Genomic DNA, 6000 nt, shown 5'->3' with positions numbered 1-6000 from the left:
GCTCACTGGGTTATCACACAGCACTTTCTCCTTCAGGCTGGCCCTTGCTTACCAATGAAGAACTAAAACACATGCAGGGCAGAGAATGTTGCTGAGGTCATGCAGAAGGGACCTGAATTTCTTGGTTCTCTTTCCCTTGCTAACCCTCTACGCTGTTCCTTTACACATGATCCTGATGGAACAGGGCCAAGCAAAGCAAAGGCTGGGGATCCTGTTGGGAACTAGGTGGTTGTGGTCATTGCTACTCATCACCTGCAATCTAATATCTGCCCAAGCCACGAGCACTCCTCTCAAAGTCAGTCACCCTGGGCCATCACAAAGGCTTGCAGGAGTGGAGTTTGAAGGCCAGGAATCTGGACCAGGCAGATTGGCAAGGGCTCGTCTGTCTTCTCACAGCTTTGGGCCTCTTGTATTGTTAGTGCTTGGTACTTACTGTCAGGTTAAGTCTAACTTAGGTTAGGATTAATGTGCATTGAAAGTTACATCTCTGTTTTTACAGCCTTACAATTTTCCAAGGCACCTCTCTGCCACTGAATGTGTTCATACATGGTCTACAGCAAGTGTCACTCACTAGTGTTCGTTAGCCTGTCTGAGTTCTTCAGTGACGCCAAGGGATTGAATCTTTGTAACTTGCTGGGGCAAGGAGTAGATCTTATTTCCCTTTGTACCATGACACAGTTTTGCTTTCAGTAAATAATAATAGTGACAACTCGACCATTACTGGGCTATTAGGTGTGCCTTATAAGACCAAAACTGTACAAATTATGTTTAGTACATATGCTTAATCTTCCTCTGTGGCACTTGAACTTCATTAACCACCTGTAATCTCTGGTGTTGCAGCACTTGTGAGCAAGACAGTCCCTTGCTGAACATTTTAAACAGTAAAAGTTCTAATACCAACAGTTCAGGTAAAGCATCCTTCCTGATAACATTAAGTCTAAAAGATTCCCCTGAAACAGTTGTGACCTGCCTGTTTTGCATGGCTTGGAGGATTAGCAAAGTCTTCATTTGAATTGATAGCGATTAAAAAGTGTTCCTTGACAAAACAACTGTTATTCACATGATTAAGAAAACCACTAACTGGGGAGGGGAGTGGTGAACAGCAGCCAAACAAAATCTGTTTGACTCCAGCTCTGCAGTTAGTGCCAAAACACTGATGGACAATATACAACTTCTAGTCATTGCATACAGGACTGTAGAAGAATGAAGAAAGGGTCTGATGCCAGCATTGCCCAGTGCCTTCTCTGAGGCCATTGCAGGGGTGTGTAGAGAGGGTAGTTTGCTGGTTAGGGTATCATTGGTAGCACAGGGCTTCTTCCTTTCTGGTGGGAGAAAGTGCGTGTGCCTGGAAATGTTTATGGAAGTGAGTATGGACTTGATGTGGGCTTAGTTTTGTGATCTGTTTGCTTTAGTAAAACCAGAGGAATTGGTCCTTAAAGTGCTAAAGGACAAGCATAGAATGTTGTGCTAATGATCTTGTAGGATATGGCAGCAGTGCTCTGCTGTATAATGTTTTTGCCCTTCCTCCATGTACCTCTAAATAGTGCCCGAAATCATTGCCTGTTGTGAATAGTTAATCGTATCATCTATTACCTCCCAACAACAGTCACTTGGGCTACAGGGGGCTGTGTAGGGTGTTTAGAGCAGTTGGGGTTTTTGTTGCTCTTGTCGTCTATGCTGGGATTTGGTTTTAATGCTAGAAATACATTTGGCATGGACAGCAGGGCTCTAAGGCACTGTGGCTCTGGCGAGTTCTTTGCACACTTTTGTCCTGGGTAGTATCCCACAGAGATGAGTTTTACTGCCATAGCAGAGGGAAAGTGTGGACCTGCTAAAGGAACACGGTTGGTGATTGCAGTTCTCAAATTGCAAAGAGGATGTTCTTGAGCAATTCTGTTGCTATGTGGGAGAGCATCAGGAATGGTCAGTAAATGGCCTTGACCTGTGGTCCCAATGCCTGCTGTATGTCAGCCTTGAATAATGGTCACTGGAACTCATATCACTTGCGTTATAAATTAACTATAAACCATACTGCTGAAAAAAAGACTGGACATGGCACTTGGTGCCATAGTCTAGTTGAGGTGTTAGGGCATGGGTTGGACTCGAGGATCTTGGAGGTCTCTTCCAACCTCGTTATTCTGTGATTCTGTGAAACGCTTTTCTTTACTTGAAAGGTGAATCAAATGCTGGTTGGTTGCAGCATAGCAGGAGCCCAGGTGAGTGCCTGAAAGTTCAGAGAAACTATGCAGAAGATGGCTGTGTCTCTTGGGGTGTTGAAGACCTGCTGAAGATTCCTACAGCTTTTGCCCAGGATTTATGCTCCAGTAAGGGATGAATCTTCAAATGTGCGTATCTTTGCTCTGGCAGCTTGGTGTGTGGGGTTTTGGATCCCCTTCTGACATGTGCAGCCCTTTTTTGAATTTTGAGTACTGCAGCTAGATGGGCTTCTTGGGATGACACAGATGCAATTTATGAATAATTAATGGCATTTCAAAAATTCTGATGGTGCTGTCTGGGGAAATGGACTAACTACAGTGTGCTCCATTTAAAAGCAGAAAGATGTTTTTATGGTAAAACTCCAAACTGTATTTGCATATTCCTGTGCTCTGCTATCTCCCATCTCTTGCTCCCTGTCAATAAACAAGATCTTTCAGTGGTTTTCTCAGTAAGAAAGTGATTCCACATTATTTCCTACAGAGGTTTCTGTTGAAGTGGGCTGGCTGTAAAGAAGCAGCAACTCCTTTACATTCAGTAACCATACCATTTTCTCTATCAGCATGGAGCATTTGACTCATGTGCCCTAGAAAATAACTCCTCACTCCCACTATGTGCTCATATACTGAGCTGAGATCTAAACCTGACCTGCAGTTCTGGGATGCAAACTCATGATCAAAATCCCTGGATGTGGGAGGTCAGTGTTCCAGCATCCTTAGTCTCTGGGGTGAGAGTCCACTATTTAAGGAGTAGTGTTGTGAATTCAAAACAGGTTAATGCTTTCTAAGGTCTAGTGAAGTTATAAAAACACAGTACAAAAGACCCTGTCTGCCTTAAATAAAAGCTTATTATAGAGCTCAGTCTTGTTTCTGTTAAAGTCAAAAAGGGGATCATGCTTCTAAATTTCACCCAATCCAAGTCAGGGGCTTTTATAAAGGGGCAAAACCAAATCTGTGTGAAAAAATGAGAGGCTTGGTTTCCAGCAAAAGGCATAATACCATTCTTGCAGTAATGTGATGCAAGGATACTCTTCAGGGAGCCTATTTCATAAACAATACAAAAATAGAGGTTCTGTCTACAGTCTTTTCTCCCACACAGCACCTTGGACTGTGCTGAGTACTGGGCCTTATGAAGCAGAAGGCAAACCTTCCACAGGACTTTACACTCCCCATAGCTGAGGGACTGGGTTTTCATTCCAGTTAACAGCAGAGGGGGTAACTAATAGATCAAGCTAGATCTGGGGCTGTGAAAGTGTAGCAGAGTTTTGTGTGATTTAATTTTCTTAATTTGATACTCTCAGAATGTGCACAGTCCAGAGGTGATTTGGTTGTAAAGCTTCCAAGTAAGCTCACCTCCTGTAATTATCAGACAGTCTTCTGATCTGTCAGCATGCATAAACTGGGTATTTATATGTACACAGGCATCCACCAAGCACAAACCTCTTGAGAATTTTAGCTCCATCTATTAGTAACTTCTTGTTTCATGCTTCTTGCTCTGAGTTTCTTGTTTGTTATTTCCTATTTTCCATACTGGAAACCGTGTTGCTGAACTCACCTTGTGAAGCAGAAAGGTCTCCCAGCAGTTGCTCGTGAGGGGGAGGTTGTGATGAGGAGGCTGGGATTTCAAATTTCTGCAGAAACCTAGCTCTGAAACTCATTTCTGACAGTGCCTCACTGTCACGTAGCAGCATCCCTGGCTGCAGTGAACTGCACTCATCCAGACTGCCCTGACTTGTGAGTAATTTTCTTGTTCTCCTTAGCTACCTAGGGATTTGCTCAGTGCTGAGGAGCATCTATTGAACATACCCTAGAGACCTGTTAGCCATATGGTTTCTCCACTAATTTTCTTGGTGACCCTCTGTTAGATCTCTGTATGTTGCTGTGGAAAACTCAGCGCCCTCTGAGTTTTAATTCAGGGATCATAAAGACCTAATGTCACTTTTCTATAAGGGAGAGGGCAGCAAATGATTCCTTGCTGCATTTCACCTTTCTTTTGCAGTGTGTGAAGACAGGAAGGTTTATGAGTTTGTTATGTCAAATTACTTGGTTAGTTCTGCATAATATTGTTTATGGGTATTTCACAATGTTTTTGGACATTCTCAGAGACAGAAATGAATATCAGGGTATGACCAAGTAAAGGAAGTGCTTGTTCTCAAGTTCCTTTCTATAGAAATTAATGAAGTATTTATTGGGAATGAATTCTGAATGTGTTCATTTGCTGATCTTCTTCACTAGTAACCAGAGATTAACAGAGAAGTGTCAAGTGCAGTAATCCCAAAACAATGAGGAAAGATGGAGAGCTCAGCCAGTGCTGTTTTTCTCGGCTCTGTTCCCGTTGTTGTGGAAGGGTTCTCTTCAGGCATCGACTTTACTTGTCTGAGTAGTAGTCCTAGTAAGTCCAGAGGGACTGTGTACTCAAGTCCCAAGGTTCCTGTTTGCACACTTGCACAGTAATATTCCTGCCCTAGGTGCCACTTAAAATGTTAGGTGTTACCTTCAGAAGATTGTTTCCCTCCCACACAGTCTCAGCATTACCGAGGTTGGATCTCCTTCAAAGAGAGCAGCCTTCACAGTCCTAACAGGCTTTCATCCATATGGCTTCTCGCTTTCCCCCCCTCCTTCTGCTTTAGCTTTCTCTTGTTCACCTCTCTGCTCTGCAGCTTGCTTGGATGCCTTGCTGCCTTGGGAGCTCAAGACTAAGGATTCTTTCAAGCTTTCTGTCCTACCATGTAGCTGAATGCATTCAAAGACTCCCAGATGTGACTGGCTGTGTGAGTGTGTTGCCTTAGATGGGCGGAGGGCTGTACCTAAGCCACTTTCAGCTCTCTCATAGTTCTTCCCATCCCTACTGGCCAAGAAAGCCATATCTCCTTTTCCCGGTAAGAGCGCAAAGTCTCACCCCTCTGGTTTCCTTCCTACCATTAAACAGATCCTCCTCTATACATCTAATATAATTTTCTCTTGCAGCTAGTCAACTTCTTGATTGTGCTCTTCGCTGATCTGGTGGTTATTTTTGTTGCCTCTGTGGAGAGCTGCTCTCAGCACACCCAGAGCCAACGCTCCTGACAGGCAGCACAATCCTGGAGTGCCTTGGCAGGCTGCCTGCGTCTGTCCTGCAGGCCCTGGGGGGACTCTCACACGTTTTGCCGCTTACTTTCCTCTTTCCTCGAGATCTAACGCAATTTTGCAAGTAGTCACTTGGAGCCATATTTCCCTTTGCCCTGGAATATTTTTTTATTTATTTTTAGTAAATGTTTGTCAGTATTTCTAACATTGCGCCTCCAGCAACGTGGCCTGGACTGAAGCCACGCAGCAGTCTGACAACCTGTTAGGCGAGTCTCCTATCAATTAGGCTGCAGCTGTCATTGGATCTATTCTCAGCCTCCTTGGTACGTGTTTGCAAATAACAGGGGCTGCTGTTTTGCAGCTCTTGGGGTTTTTTTCTCCACAGCCAGTCAGGAACATTTTGTCCCTAGAATTGCTCCTGTCTCCTTTGTTTTTGCTTTCTAATCATCCTCGTTTTATTCTCCTAAGAATATATACTTATCGAGGATGTTATTATAAGTAAAGTGTCTTCACACTCTCTTATTTAATGCATGAAACAAGGAAAACGTCCCCCGAAGATACAAAAAAAGGAATATCTTACTCAAGGCTATACCTTGATCCTTTAAATGTTTTCAGACTTTCTCCAAAACATCCACACTGCTTCTTATCTGTGGGGAGGTGCCATTTTGAAAGCCCATATTGCACGGAAGCTCTCCATGGGGGTTTCCTTGTTTCTGCTGAT

The sequence above is a fragment of the Corvus hawaiiensis genome, chromosome 13, assembly GCF_020740725.1.
Source record: "Corvus hawaiiensis isolate bCorHaw1 chromosome 13, bCorHaw1.pri.cur, whole genome shotgun sequence".
Lineage (NCBI taxonomy): Eukaryota > Metazoa > Chordata > Aves > Passeriformes > Corvidae > Corvus > Corvus hawaiiensis.
Note: the sequence above shows the minus strand (reverse complement) of the source record.